Source organism: Neofelis nebulosa, chromosome 7 (genome assembly GCF_028018385.1).
Source record: "Neofelis nebulosa isolate mNeoNeb1 chromosome 7, mNeoNeb1.pri, whole genome shotgun sequence".
Taxonomy (NCBI): Eukaryota; Metazoa; Chordata; class Mammalia; order Carnivora; family Felidae; genus Neofelis; species Neofelis nebulosa.
The window spans coordinates 64709762-64728080 of record NC_080788.1 but is presented as its reverse complement, the minus strand read 5'-3'; the positions used below and the strand labels follow the sequence as shown (position 1 = coordinate 64728080).

Genomic DNA, 18319 nt, shown 5'->3' with positions numbered 1-18319 from the left:
TAAAAAGATTAAATGTCAGCAATTTCATATGTGTCAATCTAGTAGGAGGAACATACAATGGAATATTCTATGGTTACTCAACAGCATTTATACAGACAGTTTTTAATGATGTAAGTAAATGCTAATACCCTGGTATAATATATAGGATCAAACACACACACACACACACACACACACACACACACACAAACACACACACCACATCCATACCCCTAGTGGCCTGAAATCATCTTTGGGTGGTGGAAAGTTTTTTTCTTGTTTATGTTCAACAATAGGATCCTATTATTCTATAATAAGAAATGGCTTACTATTAAACAGAAATACAGAAACTATAATTGCCCCAAATAAAGAAGTACCTGTCTCATAATCTCCAATCACAAAGAACTTTCGAAGTTGACTAATTCCTGACTTTTATTGATCAAGTGCAAGGTAAAAGAACTGGGACAAGTAGGATATACGGAAAATTTTGCCAGTACGTCTGGGAAGGAGAAAATTGGGAGCTTTCCAGTGGTGTCAGGTGACAAGTCCCTAAGGGAACAGCTTACCCTCTTCCTCCCAAGGTACTGCCCTACCCTGAGGTGAGCACTGGAGAGCTGTCAGCATGCAAGCCAGACAGGTCTGTGCGAGGGGATGATCTCCTACAATCCTCAGTCTAGAACTGCTTATGAAACGAATGAAGTGTTTCTGCAGAGAAGGCTACTTAAGGCTGTTTCCCTTATTCAATAATCAAAGTGAGTAGTGCCAACCTTTAACTGATAAGAACAATAAATGATAGCGAGGAGGGATGGCACACTAAATAAAGAGAAAGAAAGACAACCCCTACGTGGAAAACATTCTGTAGCCAGCCTACTTTCATTGGTCCGTTTTATCCTCCCAAATGCTCTGACAAAAATCAAGAACTACATCAACCTTAGGTGACATACGCTTTTTCATTCAGACATTTTCTTCCTCTACATTTCCTGGACTCACTCAGGAAAGGCAAAGCCAATTGTGTGTGTGTGTGTGTGTGTGTGTGTGTGTGTATGGTGTTTTGACATTTGTGTGTTTCTGGCTACAATCAGCATTCCAATCATTTAAAAATGCCATTCGGGCACTGAGATGTGTTTCTAGGAAAACACTATAAAGATCTGAATTATCAAATTAAGTATTCCCAAAACATATTTAGGCAAACAAAGCTGCCAAAAAAGATTTTCAAGACCAAATCTCTTTATTTATTTTTGAGCTGGCAGCTTAAAATATTTTTGAACGTTAGAATGCTGGAAGTTTAGACAAGATGCTAAATAATGCTGAATTTACAATCTGAGAAAAAGCATCCACTTACTTCTTTTAGGGGAGGTGTGGGGGAGGGGTGACCATTTCTGACTTCTGGACACATTGAAAACTAAGAGGAAAGTTTGCTTCTTGAAAGGAGATTTTTCACATTGGTTCGGTCTTAGAGAAAAATAATATTTATTTTCAACTTACTTGGCTTAAGGTTTCCTTCCTTTACTTTCAGCCTTTAAACACACCAGTGCAATTTTCTCCTGCAATGGGGGCTGGGGCACGTAAGGACAAGGTGTTGGTATTGGATTTAAATATGGTTTTTTTGTTTAGCATGTTAGAAAGTTGTGCTGCTGAGTCCAAAGTTTTGTTCCTGCGTGGAGCTTCGGCCTTCCCTGTTCCTTGTCTTTAAAGAAGACCCGAAAGGAAGCAGAAACTGGACAAATAAAGTTTGATTGGAGAAGGGCGCTATGGAATTCCAAATTAAAAGCTGTTGTTGCCTTGAGTGTGACATGGTGGCAGGAAGACCAGAGTGGGCCAAGGACAGCACCAAATACCTGAAGGTGGTATCAGAAGAGGAGAGATGGACCACAAAGGCCAGGAGAAGGGGCATAGTGACTGCATGACATTTGTCTAAGGTGGTTGCTGAGGCTGGATCAGCACAAACCCATTCTTGTTCCTAAGTCAACAACTTAGAGGGTTATGGGACAGGAGCATCAGCTTGGGAATCAGAATGTATTTGTTATACAGCAAGATTGCTGGGTGTGAAGACAAGAAATCAAATGCTTATCCAGGTACACAGGCCACTGCTCTAGTTTTGAAAAAAATCTACAGTGTAGAATAAGCCACTTGGGGTTATAATCACAGCACCATGATGTCTTCCCCAGGTGGCTCTGCTGTGCAGCAGCTGGTCATGAATTCAGGCCAGAGTTACTCTAGGTCTTTTCCATCCCCAGTCCACGAGGACAGATTATGCATATTTTAAATCTTGTTCAAGAGAGCATGTTTTAAGCAGTATTTTGTTTCTTGGTTTATCACCATTAGAGAGAAGAATAGAATAGAGAGAAGTACAATGCAGCCTGGATCCCCAAAGTGTGAGAAGATGCAGCCCTGACATCCATATATTTAAATCAAGTTACCTCCAGGAATTATAAAACAGAAAAATAAAATCATTGTAGAAGGATATGTACCCAAGGTAGTATTTATTTATGCATATATTTTCTGTGAATGTCTTCAAGTGTGTGTTTTCTGAAAAATATAAAGTTTACCAAGAATTTAGAAAATTATCTCCAATTAATTGGCACTAAGGAATGTAAGCTTCAGATTGGTAATTTAGATTCTAACCCTGGGACTCCATGTTCTATGAAATCTATTAGAAAACAAAAAGGCATTTTTTAAGCTTTTATTTGTTTTGTAATTTTGAAAACACTTTTTTAGGGCAAGAGACTGCTTGGTTCAGTCTAGATAAGCAAATACCCTAATTAATAAAATTACTTTCTCACTATAATATTTCTTGTCCTATTTGTCCTCATCATTTTGAAAGAATGGAAGCCAGCATTTAAAAGCCAATGTAAACACCACAAGTCAATGGAGTTATTCAGAAAGAGCTTCTGGTCACTTCTAAAGGTGTAGCATTTTTTAAAGTTTTCATTTAGTCCGCCTGTTACAAGCAATTTAAAACTTTCTTATTCTTCTTTATGTGGAGTCACAGCTTCAGACTAAATACCTTTTTTTAAAAACCAAAAGTACATTTAATTAATGAACAGCTTAATTAAAAATATAGCTTCACAGTATACTTAGGAACCACTAGGCAGAAATGATATAATCTGGTTTAGGAAGAAAACATTTGCCTAGCCTTTAACGGCTTTCTTTACTAACTATATTTACAGTTTGTATTTTTTTTCATTAAAGGTAATTAAGACAGGTTTCAAGCTTTCCCTTTATATTTGTGTATATTTTATACAGAATATGTATGCATATTATTATATATCATACCTTATATATGTATGTATATAATTATATAATATATATAATTTATAGAATAATAAGAACTATTAGAAATGAAGAATTGATAGTAGAAATGAATAGTTCAACAGAATACTGAGAAGATACAGTCTTCTTCAGAACAATAAAGAAAAAAAAAGAAAAAAAACCCCACCAGACTGATGACACAGCAAGAAAGAGTTATGCTAACATGAGACTTTTTTTTGTAACACAACCCTCCATTTTTTTCTTTTTTTGTAATCCATAGTGAAACAAATGACAAATACGACTTGTGATTTTTGCCAACCTCCAAAACTGGGCCAAACTTTATGATGTGAACCAGACTTTATGAATAAGAAACTAGAAACTTTGGAACACTGGCATAAAGACAATGCATATTTATGTCTAGAGAAATAAAGCACATCACATAAAAATGATCAGGTTCAGAATGAGAAAGAATTCTCCAGGCGGCACCAGAAGCTAAGAGAAAGTGAAGTAAAGCCTTCAAAATCTTGAAGGAAAGTGATTTTCATACCTAGCCAAACTGTTAATCAAATATAAGAAAATGAATACGTTTCCAATCTAAAAAATCAATTATCCTATCTACACCTTTTCTTAGGAAGAGGGTCTATTCCACCAATATATGAGTTAAAGCAAAAAAGACAGACATGTGATATAGGAGGTCCAATGTGGGAAAAAGGCAAAGGGACTGCCAGCCTGATCCTTATTTCTGTCTTTTCTTGAAAACTTGTGCGATCAAACCACAGAAGTCATACATTCCAACATGGCTACATTTGGCTAAAGCTGAGTAGTGGCATAGTCTTTCCAATTTGCCACAGCTCACATACTTCTTGCTGTCTCTTATGCCCGACCCATTTCATTCATTTATGCGATTTCCCATCCTTGTAGACAGTTGGGTTTAAAACTCCTGTTCCAAACCCTGCCTTCTACACTACAACTGTACTGGTACAGCCTGCTTAAAGTTTATAGCATGATGGCTTCTTTTTTGCTATCATGAATGGCCTTTACACAGAAGTCTTCCTTCTTACATTTCTGTGTTGGTTGAATCTGGGGCCACTTAAATGAGATTCCTGTTCTCTGAGAGGTAGTGTACCTCCTATTATCTCTGGCCCATCATCCCACAAATTTCTGTCAAAGCAGTTATGGTTGTATACCCTTTTGCTTCTGCCACTGAACTTGATCCAAGAATGCTAATTTTGCCCTCTGTAAATGTTTGATTTTGTGGCTCTATTTAAATAGTGGTTTGTGGCTATTCCTTGATTTCACTTTGACTTCCATTAAGGAACTGGACTTTTACCAGTCATTACAGGGATGTAGAGTGTGTGACAGAAGAGGCACTGAGCTGGTGACTAGGAGACATGAGTGTTTTTCCTTTGCTACTTAGTAGATGTGTGACTTTGGGAACTGTTGCAACCTTTCTGAGATATACAATTGGGAAAAATATTTTTTTCATGGGTTTAATGCTTTATAATTTTCAGTGCAATTTCCTGTATATTATCTCATGCATTGCCACCATTTTACAAATGAGGAATAGTCAGGAAGATGTGATTTGCCTTGGATCATGGGACTAGTCCATAAATGAGCACTGAATATTGATCTTGTTTCTCAAGTGCTTTAACCAAAAAATAATTTGGTCGGTGGCATGTTGGTCAGTCTTTGGTAGGTTCCATTTTCCTCCTTTCACTCAGTGAGAGGCCTGCCTAAGTAGAAATATGCCTGGTCATGCTGAGAAGTAGAAAATAATATTTTTTTAAATCCTGTTTCTATATCCACTGCCATCTTCTGGCTTTTCTGACTGGTTTTGCTCACTGGCCAGAATGCTTAATTGCAAAAGTGACTGGGATCTTGGTCTTCTAGTTTCCAGATCACTTGTTATTCTACCATGAAACATGGCATTTCCCAAAAGACCCTGCCTTCTTTGAGGCACATTTTTACAAGTTTCTGTCTTAAAAGCACATGATCTTTTTTGTACCAGCCTCAATCCACCCCCAAAATTACATTCACCAACTGAATGAGAAACATTGTGAGGACAGAGCCTTAATTCACCTAGTCTTTGTGTCTTCCATTTTTCTTGGTCAATTTCATAGTCTGGACCTTATAAGGGTTCACTCTATCACCAATGGTTGAACAATTAGTTAATAACATACACATACTCTAATCTCTGAATTAATTATATACAGGTAATCATAAAATTTATCATCCAAATTTGGACCCTTTGGAGAAAAGAAGGCATTACTCTCTTAAACAACATGTGTAAATTGGGACAATGGTTCTCTCCATTATATAAAGAATTTACATAGTACCTGATACATAGGAAGTGTTCAATAAATGGTAACCTTTAAAAGGAATTGTATTAAAAGAAGTGAAAGCGTTGACAATTTAATAAAGAGTAAACTTAAGAGTGGTTCCCTTAATGGGGCAACTAGGTGGCTTAGTCGGTTGAGTGTCTGACTTCAGCTCAGGTTATGATCTCATGCTTCATGAGTTCAAGCCCCACGTTGGGCTCTGTGCTGCCAGCTTAGAGCCTGGAACCTGCCTCGGATTCTGTGTCTCCCTCTTTCTCTCCCTTCCCCTGCTCCCACTCTGTCTCTGTCTGTCTCTCAAAAATAAACAAACATTTAAAAAAGAGAGTGGTTCCCTCAAATAGTAACACAGAACAATGGGTTGCTAGTGAAAAAAAAGTTTTCTTTCTTGCATGGGTGTTGAATTTGAAGTCTACTAGACTTCCCACCTAGGAATCAAAGTGGGATAGTAAAGAATTTTTTAAAGGCAAACATACAGGTGGAGATATTTTCTAAGGAGATGAACTTGGGAGGTAAAGAGCCAGGGCCACAACAAAATAATCATTATACTAGCAGGGATAGCGGAAATACCTTAAAATAAAATAATAGAATTCAGAGAAGGTTCTACTTGTTTTTCAGATTCCTTTGTTATTATTTAATTCTTACTTCATGAAGTTGACAATATTTTTAAAGTAGTTCGTCCCAAGTGACATCCCAGGATTAGAAGACATGGCTCCCAATTTCCAATGCCATCTCCCGAGGAACATAACTTACTTTTTTACTGATGCTCTATAGGATTATCTGTAATTCTGGGCTGCCTTTGCAGGCTATCGTTTTCCTGGGGAGCAGGCGTGCTGAGAGGCAATCCATCTTACTCCCTTCCTTCCAACTTGAGACTTGACCCTCGATCGCTGAGGTCTGATCTCTAATGTTTCAGCACCAGCTGCAACCCAATCCGTCAGTGAGCACAGCTGAGCTAAATTAATCTAATTTTTTTAGCCTTTGCACCCCAGATATCAATCTCCTGGGCAGTTAGCGCTCCCTGAGCCAGCCATGGATTCCACAACCGCTTATCACTGCCCCCTTTGTACTTCAGCCCCTAAGCTGCAAACAGCCTTGTGGGCACCAACGAGCTACACAAACATTTGTCCCCACAGCCGACTAGCTTCCTCAGGCCAGTGCGCCTAATGAGCTGGCCGTTGCCCGTAAATCAAGTCAAGCATACACAGTTCGGGCTTTCATCAGGTGAGCCCCGTTCAGCAATGCCTTTGAAGGAGAGGCCCCTGTGGGCTGCAGAGGCTGTACGCTGCCCAGATAAACACCCCATCTCAAAGATGTTGTTCTGTTTTGCAGACAGCCTTGTCGTTAGTGGGAGGAAGCGTGCTGGGTTGCCAAGTACCAGGAGCAGACTGATGTGACTTGGGAGCCAAGGAAAAGAAACACACACGCATATACACACACACATACACACACACACTCACACACTCACACACCCTCCCGAAGAGCCCAACTGGAGAGATGAGGAAAACACAAGGGGTGAAAATCTCATACACCATCCTCTCACCCCCAGATGTGCCCATTACCGGACAGTCAATGTAGATGTGGTACATGTGGCTTGGATGAGACCTGTCATGAGGACCTCCAACCGTGCTTCTGACCCATGGATGGCCAGCTTGGGGACCCTCTGCCTCCAGTGCCTTCCCATCCTTTCCTCCCTGAAGCCTCTCCAGGCTCCTCTGCATATTCAGTGCCTTCTCTGCAATTTCCCTTGTCTAAAATGTTCCACTAATTAGCTTCTGATCCCACAATAAGACAAAATTTGTATATGATGATTTCTTATGCTTTTAGGGCAAACCATTTTTTATACTGGTTTAGAATGTCTCTCCACTTAGTATTAGCAAGTGATCAGTAAATTCTGTAGTGATTTTTCAAAATTCCTTTAGAATTGTTGAATTTTATTCATTAATAATGATAATATTAGTACAGACACCATTCCAGAGGCCAAGGATATAGTGATGAACAAGCCAAACACCTGTATTCTATGGCGGGGGGTGGGGGGAGACAGACAACAAGAAAGCAAATAAATATAGGATGCAATTTCAAGTAGTAATCAGTGCTATAAATAAAATTTAAGTGGGAGAGGGGATAAAAAGAGATGGTGGGGCTGATTGATGGCAGTGGGGTGATTTCAATGAGGCATCAGTCACGGGCCCTGGAGAGATCATGTTTAAGTCGAAATTTATTTGAGGTGAGGAAAAAGATATCTGTAGGTATGGGTAAGAACACTCAGGTAGAAGAAAATGCAAAGGTCCCACAGTGGGACCTGGGGGAGAAGAACAGGAAGGCTGAGCCACAGGCAGAGGAACTCAGTGTAGGACATGGGGTCAGAGAGGCAGGCAGGAGCTGTGCCAACAGGAGAGGTAAGGGGAGGGAGTAAGCATGGTATATATCACTTCCAAGAAGGGCATGATATCTCTTATCTCCTTTAGCCCTCACATAACCCCACAGAGATAGTATTAGTATCCTCTTTGTAGTTCTACAAACTAGGGCTCACAGTAGCCAGGTGGCTTGCTGTAGTTCCCAGAGATGGTAAGTGGCAGAATCCAGAGCTCAGTTCAAAACTCCTACTTTACCCACAGAGTTTCTATGGATTTAAGCCCCAACCTTAAACAGATGACAGTTTTGTTAGGGTGACAACAGTTACTCTGATGAAAAATGTGAAAACAGAAAACAGAATTTATGCTAATCTGGATTGTACAGTGATGGCAGTGGCTACTTTATCTTTGTTGTTGTTCCTTTGGAGCAACGACACTCCCGCTTTCCCACAGCCTTGTGGTAGATATGAAGACTGAGCAAATGGGATCAGGGGGATTGCTGCAGAGATCAGGTATAGTGCAGCCACATGTAATACTAGGGGACGTTAAAGTCAGTCTTGTTCATAAAAATCAGGGTTTTCCAAACTTTAGCCATTTCAAAAGCATCTTGACTTTTTTGCCATATTCTTGCACTATTATTTATCTAATATTTTCCTTCAAATTGACTCAACTTTTTTCTTAAATAAATTGGTCTATAAAGGAAATTTTGTATTTATATTAGCAACATAAAGCCAGTATAGTTTGCATAAAAAGAAAGTATGTATCAATAAATTAAATCAATGTTTACCTCCATTTTGTCTAAACTATCCAGAGTCCCCTTATCAATGTGGGGCAAAGCTGTGGGCAACCTGAATTATCTCTTCCTATTTCAACAACAAAAAAGGGTGACAGCTAAGTATCCCTGTGTCAAATGGTTAATGCTTTGTCCGTATACTTTATATCATTTTCCATAACTATACTTTCGGAATTTAGCAAGGTGTACTTTGCTGCCTTTTTCATTTATGCCAAATATTAGCTTTAAGTCCTGCACAATAATGGTCGTCAAATGCCACAGTATGAGACACTGCAATCGTGTGGTATGCTTTCTTCTATCTCTGTTGGTTTTAGCACAATTGCTCAAGAAAAGTTCTGGAACTCAGTAATTTAAAAAAGTTTACTACTGAAATCGTCTTCCTCCACCTTCCTCCTTCCATACTCCTTTTAAAAGCCCCTACCTCTGGCTTCCTCAGTTTTCCTATTTTGAAGCCACAGAGCTATCTGTGGATGTGGAGAGGTGAAGGAAGGTATAGATCAAAGGGGGGGGGGGAGACAAATTAAGTAGTTTTATTTTGTATTTGTTCAGATCTATGTCCTTTCCTCTTTATTTCCATTGCCCCCATCGTAATTCAAGTCCTGATGACTTCTCAAATTATTCCAAAAGACCTTGAGATGAATCTCTCGCTGTTGCCTTTTCTCCCGGTCTACCCCATAGCTGCCAACATGAAGTAACAACACCAACATATCACTCTCTTGTTTTTAAAACATTCATTAATTTCCCACTGTCTGCTGAGATAAAAACCTGCCTTCTCTCTTAGACATTCAAAGTCTTCCACTATATTCTCCAGTCTACTTTTATCTCACCCTTCCATACTCCATTCTCATGTATACTGGATGACCTGAATCACATAATCCCTGTAATAATAATTCAATAATCATCTTGAGTCTTTATATTGTTCTCATATAATTCCCTCCATATCACCTTTAACTCTCAAAATCCCACCCATGTCTTAAGGCTCATTCCAACTACTCTCTTCTCTAATGTGTCCATATGTATTCAGATGGATACAGGGATATAAGGCCTGCATTCTTCACCTTGTGTCAAGTTTCACTGCATGTTATAAAGCAGATTTTTTTTAAATTAGGGAAAGGAGGTCAGTTGTACACACATTAGTTCTACTGTCATAACAATATTACATAGGAGAGTGGTGTGTTTAGTCATCTCCAAATCCCTTGTATGACCTGAGAGAGGATAGGTAACAAGAATCTGAATAGTTAGGTTTTGTTTTTACTAGGAGAGAAGTCAGTGGTTGATAGAGAGTAAAATTTCACTGTTTGAGGAACTGGAGAAAGTCACTGGCCTCATTATGAACTCTCCTGAGAAAAGACAAGAAATGGATTTCATTGGCCCCTGTTGCACTACTCCATTAATCACCTCTGCTGTCAAATATTATTTCCTTTTGTCAGATTTACAGAGATTCTCATTAGAGACTTTCTAACAACAACTCTTTCCTTGTATATACTTCTTATGACCATGAGACCCTCAATAATAATAAATAAATAAACAAATATTTCACTATCTTGAGATTGTCATCTATATGGAGAGACTCGTGTAAGTGATAAACATTTTCTTTTTCTTTTAAAAAATGTTTATTTATTTTGAGAGAGAAAGAGAGAGAGAGAGAGAGAGAGAGAGAGGAAGTGCACAAGTGGGGGAGGGGCAGAGAGAGAAAGGGAGACAGCGAGAATCCTAAACAGTCTCTATGCTGTCAGCACAGAGCCCACAGGGGGCTCCATCCCAAGAACTGTGAGACCATGACTTGAGCCGAAATCAAAAGTCAGATGCTTAAGCAACTGAGCCAACCAGGTGCCCCAGTGATAAACAAGGGAAAGAATTGCCTATGTTTCTCTGAAGTATGCCCCAGCCTGGATGCATGTGACCATTGTGACCATTGTGACCATCAGTCAACCTTGCCATGTGCCCACAGCAGTAAGATGAAAAAAGAGTGATAGGTACGGAGGTTGCTGTGAGGAAAACCAAGGACTCATATGCTACTTTAATTGCATTATCAGAGGCTGAAGAGATTTGGCTTCTCTTAATAAGGTCCTAGGACTAAAACCGGGAGTTCAAGAAATATGAATGTCATTGTATATTAAAAAAGAAAGTATGTTAAACACAGTTCTAATAATTAGGAAATACTTCTAAGGCCCATATTTAATACTTTGATGCTAACACAAAAAAACACAATCAGTTGTGCTAGTCATAACATGCATACATGTAAGGGTGTGGAATTATCATTATTGGAATCATTAGTAGGAAAGAATTGCTGAACATACCAAGTGTGGTATAATACAGGCATGACATTACTTATCACTGTACCCATTAGATAAAAGGCACATTTGGAATTTTAGAGATAAAACACATGGAAGCACACATAGGGATGTATTCTCCCACTACAAAAATTGGCCAGTTGATTGACTGGAATGTCATGGATATCAATGTAGCCCTTAGACAGAAGCCAAGGTATCAAGAGGCTTCTGTGACCTGTCGTTGTGCTCTCCCAAGCTTTGTCCTCCCTCCTGTCAGAACTTCCCTTCCATTCCAGTCATGTCTATTTGTCCCCTAGAAAGTGGTTTTTCTCTGCCAGTGCTAGGGGATAGTCACTGGGTGCTTTCAGACAGAATCCCTTCCTGCCTCCTGCCTCCTGCCTCCCATCCTCAATGCACATGGCACTTCTGGCAGGAACCAGCTCTACCAGTTCTTGCTCAGACCTTCTGGACGCCTGTCAAAGACCATTTGTGACAGGACTTGAGAAGAGTAACAAAGCAGCTTTCCCTTCAAACCCTCGGAAGAATGTGAAAACCAGAGTGGGGACACATAGGCTCTTTGTAACATCAGGTACACAGTGTCAGCTGCCTTCTCTGGCTGGCAGGGCTAAGTGACAGATTACAATGAAATGCTCAATGGGGCTGCATCGGGCTAGTTAGGACAGAGGATGCATTTTATTAAAGAAAGTAACATTGTGCCTCCTGCCAAACTGAGGTAATTTCCTTCCCTTTTCTATATTTCCCAGCATTCCAGATTTATACATTTTTACAGTGTTTGCCAGAGCTCACCTGAAGAAAGCTCTTCTCAAATAAAAAACTTAAAGAAATATTTTTGTTCAGGGCCCAGACCCATAAAGAATAACTACCACAAGCTTAAAAAATCCCAACCTAATTTTACAACTAATTACTTAAACAAACCAAATAGACAGACCAGGTTTGTCTCACTGAAAAGAAGACTATAAGCATATAACCTGCCCCGGAGTTTGGTAGAGTCAAATAACAGGACTCCTCACCCCACACCATCTTCTCATTGGCCTTACAGTCAGTCAATTCTTTTGTCTCTGAAACCAAGATGCTTTTACATTTCAATACACATGTTTCATCATCCAACCAAAATCATGATCACTTTTCAATTACTAGAATTGCTTAGGATATGTATAGATAAAGTCAGATCTTTCTTGCTAATGACATACGAGTCAATAAGAACTTTAATTTGATTCTGGATGTTCTCCTAAAATTCAGTAAGGGAACACATTCCTTTCAGGCAAATTGTCTGATCAAGAGCAACAAACATGACCAAATGATAACTAACGTGTGGCTCGGGAGAGTTAGCATTTCTCCCAGGGTTACTCTGGTGATGCAAAGGACCTGAGTGCTGGAGGATACAAAGGGATGGGGCTGTTACACTCATATCTATCATATACTGGGCGCTTTGATGGGAATTTTGCATACATAATCTCACTTAGTCTCTCCACACACAATAAAACTAGCTCGTATTACAGTTTAGGAACCCGAGGCTGAAAGAGATAGCCCTGAATTCCCAAAGCTAAAAATTGATCCAATATGTAGTAATACTACTTTCTATTTTATCAATCTAGTATAAAATTTTCAGTTATTTCAATTCAACATGCATTCATTTTTATATTCCCTGGAGCCTAAAATATATATGATACTCTCTCATAAGAAGTCACAGGAAGGTGAAGTTCATTCATTTATCTACACATCGTACAACACTATAATTAATGAATAATCTCAGTACTACTGTGAAGAAGGTCCTATATTGTTACAGAAGAGAATAATTCGTTCTATAATGAGTGAAAGGTGTTGTGTTGAATTTAAAGCAGTGGCCTCAATCTTTTCAATGTGAAGACCTCCCCTTATTTGTCAGAAAGATTTGGGTGCCCCATGATAGTAACTGAGAATTAGCTGAGAGATTACCTATTCACCATAACTTGATAACCATGTGATACAATTTTTTTGTTTCAATAACCCCATTTACTGATATTGGCAAAACTTTAATACATATATCTGATATAACACAGTGCCTAGAAAGAGTCCAGACACATGGCCTTAAAAGCACTCTCCACCAAAGCATCCATGACCCATAGGCTGAGAACCATTGTTTCAAAGATCAACAAAGAAGGAAAATGTGTGGAATTAGGAAGCACTGATTTGCAGAGAGCTTTGGAGTCCTCTCCAAAGCAGTTCTAAGGAGATATGTGCCTTAAAAAATAAAAGACAAAGGGGGCTCGCTTGGGATTGATTTAGAGAAGTTATTTTATGGAGTTAATTTCCTGGCAGCCTGTACGACTTTCCTGAGTCTCCTGTGACAAACTGATACAAATCAGGAGGCTTCAAAGAACAGAAATTCATTCTCTTCCAGTCTAAAGATCAGAAGTCTGAAATCAAGGTGTCGGAGGGGCCGTGTTCCCTCCAAAGGCTCAAAATGAGAATGTTTCCTTGTCTGTTCCAGCTTCTGGTGGCTCCGGGTGTTCCATGGCTTGTGGCTGCAACACTTCACATGGCTCCAACTTCACATGGTCTTTTCTGCTTTATCAGTGTCTTCTTAGTCTCCTGTCACCTGTCATTGGATTGAGGTGACCCCAGATAACCCACGACGATCTCATCTTGAGATTTTAAATTACATGTGCAAACAACTTTTTTCCCCCCAGTAAAGTCACACTCCCACGTTCTAGGAGTTAGGATATGGACATATCGTTTTTGGGGGGACCACCATTCAACCTGCTACACAGCCCAACCCCTCACTTATGGCTCCTGGTTTAGTCCAAGGAAAACAATGATATCAAGAGGGTTAGAAAGTGGTGACTTGTGAATTAGGAATGACACAGGGGACCAAGTTCAGGTGTGCTAGTGATCACTAAGACATCTCAGTTCATCCAGCAGCTACTTTCTAAGGCCTAAAGAAAGGCTCCTTACCTAGAAATGCACTTTAAAACATGACATAATTTTAGTTGCTTTTTAAAAAATTATAATAATAATTCATGGCCATTAAATATTCTTGAAAATATTTTTAAAAATCACAGAAAGATAAGTGAAAATAAAACAAGTTACTCCACAACTTAGAAAAAGAAAAATTCTAGGGGCGCCTGGGTGGCGCAGTCGGTTAAGCGTCCGACTTCAGCCAGGTCACGATCTCGCGGTCCGTGAGTTCGAGCCCCGCGTCAGGCTCTGGGCCGATGGCTCGGAGCCTGGAGCCTGTTTCCGATTCTGTGTCTCCCTCTCTCTCTGCCCCTCCCCCGTTCATGCTCTGTCTCTCTCTGTCCCAAAATAAATAAAAAACGTTGAAAAAAAAAAAAAAAAAAAAAAAAAAAAAGAAAAAGAAAAATTCTGGAATGTTTCCCACCTCTGGTCTCCCTTACTTAATCCCTCACCACTAATATTAGACTTCATCAATTAGACTCCACTTATTTAAATGAAGTTAAATTAAGTTTGGTTTTTAACATGTTAATTTTAAAAATAATAACATTTTAATATATAATGACATTAACATCTATTTATGAGGAGTCAAGATTTATAAATTTTGATTTATAAAATAATATTTGTATTTTCTGTAAGATGGAATAACATTTTTTCATAAAGCATTCCATACCTTGATCGTGTCTTCATTATAACGTTGCTCTCTACTCGTATATATGAGAGTATATGTAATCATTTAGTCATTACCATAGTACTGAGAGCTAGGCAGATTTTTAACAAATGAAAATAAAGAGTAAAAAGAATAACTCAATCTGTAGACAATACAGCTGGCAAGTCATAGACCTCGGGTTGGAGCCCAGACCATATAACCTCAAAGGCATTAAGCCATCTGGCTTCTGGGAATAATATTCTGGGGTTTTTGATATTTGTTTTTCCCAGGCAATGTACACATAAATTCTCACATGACTTACTTTATTCTCTTTAGATGCTTACATGCATACATTCTGACTTTACATGCATTCTCTCATTTTAATTTTTTGATCTAGTTTACAAAGTAGAATTTTTCATTCTAATTTTATTGCAAAACAAACAATTCTTCCCAATCCTCATAACCCAGGAGATGCTAGGGAGAAATGACACTGTGAGATTGCCAGTTAGGCATCCAGTATACCAAACCAATATGCAAGTGCTTGTTTCTCTTTTGTTTTTCCTTCTCTCTCCTAATATTTCCCAAATGGTGGCATATGTAGCTAATTCCACACTAGTCTCAGAGGAAGTATAAAGTAACTGAGTACTGACTTTAAAAAACATTTGATAAAAACATGTCATAGAGATGTTCAACATGCATTCTATAAACATGACATTATTTCATTTAAAATCAAATTTTTTCAGGAGATAGCATGTGTAGTTGGTGAAACTAATAACTGACATCCAATAAGAGGAGGAATCAGAAATGCCGTTGTGGTTCATTTTACACACAAAATTTTTAATGTATATATTAATAATACAAGTAATATACGCTAATCAACTAATATTTATTAATAATATATTTTATATATACTATATATTAATGATATACAATTTGTTATGTAATGCTTTTCTGTCCTTTATACAGGCTTTGTTTTCTACCAAATGTTAGAATATGGACATTTCTTCATGTGTCTAATGTTAAAGAACTGTATACATGACTCATCACATTTCCTTTTATATAATTACTATTTTTTATTTATACATTTTCCTATTGCTGAGCATTTAGGCCATGTTTTTGTGGGGTGTTTTGCCATTATAAACAATGCAGAAGAGGACTTTTTTGCACTAATCTTTGTCACCATCTCTGATTAGTTCCTCGGCATAGATTCTCATAAGTAGATCTATTGCATCAAAAATCATAATCATTTTACAGCTCTTAGAAAAACTTGCATTTTGCTTTCTATAAAGAGTTTATCAATTGACATTTCTAACACCTCTTATCTTCCATATCCTTGCAAGATCAGAGTATTATCTTGTTTGTTAAGTGATTGCTACTCTTATAGGAAGGAAGTGATACTTAGTTTTATTCAGTATTTTTTATTATTATTGTAAAAGGACATTTTTATAAATAACTGTTCCTTAGTCTTTTACATTTCCTCTTCTTATGATTTGTTCATGTTCTTTGTGATGTTTACTACTGGGATCTAAATGTCTTACTGATTGGAACTCTCTCCTCCGTAGATAGGCAGAGTGCTGTTTTAATACAGAAATATGTTTTCACAAGGAAACAATTCTCCATTTTTCCATGATGATGAAATGTTGCCTTCACTGCATTTGATTTTCTCATGACATTTTGTGAGTAAACATCTTATGAATGACAGAGCCCCCAAAAGGCAATACTATGATGTGGACTGTTGTTGATAATTTGAAAAAGACAATAATAAGTATCTTAGCCATCTTGAGTTCATCTCGAAATAGTGTAAATAAATACTTCTTCCAAAGATATTAATCCCGACAAATATTTTCCAATATTTTAGTCATTTCTTTTTTAAACTAATTTTAGAGCACTAAATTTTAGATGGTTATTTAATGGAAGAACATTTTCCTACGTGTTCTATGCGTTTCCTCTAAAATTCTGAGTGAGGCTTTCACCTTCTGGGTATAGTAACAAAGAACATCACCCCCATATTAGTACTGTTTTTGGTATACAAAGTAAGCTTTCTTACCAATGACACTGATGATGATTGTAATTTTGTACTCTGTGTACTCTTCAAGTAAGTACAAGTCTCAAACTTCCATATATGTTCAAGTGTGAGGTGCTGGCAGTGAGACAAACTGGCTCCATCAGCCTGGGTTACTCATTACTCCCTAGGTCTTTCCCATGTTTATAAGCATGTCTTTTGTAATGGAGCCACAGGAAATCTCTGTTCTATAAGCATGGAAATGGCAGTGTCATACATGAAATCTCCTCCTAAGCTAACAGTCTTCATTTCTCAGGGATAAATAAGGAATTAACCAAACACTGGCTGAAGGCTTTAGGTTTAGAACAAAAGGAGGACCTAAAACAGCATCTGGAACAGAATGAGACTGGCAAAATATTGGGACCTTCCCAATAAAAGTTTCCATCATGGGATCACAGGGCATGAAGGTGCAGAAAACAAATCATACTACAGGGAATCATAACTGAGGACCTGCCCACAGAGGGGTTCCTCCTTGGGGGTAGATTAGGAAAAGCCCAGGTGGCGAAATTCCGAGGTACAGTTGCAGAGAATCAGCCCCTTTTAATCAGGGCTCAGTTTCTACTGTGGCTAAGCTGGTTGGTAAATATGACAACTGGTTTCAATGTTGTCTTTGAGACTAAAATACTGAAGTGCTTTTTCAATCATTATAAATATATTTTATTACTATGCTTTATGTTATGACATGTGGAGTTTAGACTCTATTTTTATTTTTAATTCTTTAAACATACATGGACTCTTGACCACAATATTTGGTTGTCTAGAACTCTTTACCAACCATGAGGGATAATAGATTTTACTGTATAGCTTCTGTCTCTTACTCAGATTTTAATCAATTTAAGAGCAAAGGAATGATTTTTCTGCTTCCTTTGGTCTCCCAGCAGGCTGCAATTGAAAATGGATTCTGATGGCTTGGAAAAGTTAATCCATCTCTGAAAGGTATGGGAGACCAGCTCACTAAGCAGGAGCTGGCCCAGTATGTCAAATCCTGTGGTGACTCTGTGCACCTTGAACTAAGCATACCTTTGGCACTAGTCTTAGTAACAGCACTTATCAATCAAGTCTTTGTGTAGCTGAGTCAATGATTTGACACGTTAAATGAATAATTATGGATTGGCTGACCTAGAGTGCATTTCAGGAGCCAAACTTCAACTTACTAATAGCTCTAGGATCAAGCTTCATACTGCACAGAGACACATGTCTGCAGACAATAAATGATGCCATTATTCTTGGTTTGGTATGATATTTATGATTGATCTTAACCCTTTGGTGAGAATGTGTTTTATACCCTCTCATTTGTTTTCAATCTATTTTAAGTATGTTAAGTTTCAAGACTCCACAATCATAGTCTAACATCTTGTTTTATTATATGTTTTCTTTAAGACAAATCTGGGTGCAATTTTTAAGGCTCATTTATCAAACTTTGTGATCCCTTAAAACAATATCCTGTGTGCCTAAGGAAGTTCTACATTAAAAATACCAACTTTTAAAAAGCAATAATAATCTTTCAAGAAATACTTTGTTTTTTAAAGGTTTATTAAAATGTGCTTGTCTTAACTTTTCAAAGTCAAGGTGACTTTTGATAGTGGATTTGCACCTAAAACACTGAGAAAAACAGCCTTATATCTTAGTAAGGTCTGAATTGGAAAAAGGGAAGTACTTTCTGGAG

At 38.1% G+C, this 18319-nt stretch overlaps 1 long non-coding RNA gene across 1 annotated transcript; it reads right to left on the bottom strand.

The window, feature by feature from the left end:
- Window positions 1-13264: 13264 nt before the first annotated feature.
- On the bottom strand, window positions 13265-14796 carry LOC131518162 (uncharacterized). Its single transcript, XR_009264955.1, has 2 exons — window positions 14616-14796; window positions 13265-13586 (listed from the first exon to the last, which is right to left on the bottom strand). It is a non-coding gene; the product is annotated as an uncharacterized LOC131518162 (long non-coding RNA).
- Window positions 14797-18319: the final 3523 nt, after the last annotated feature.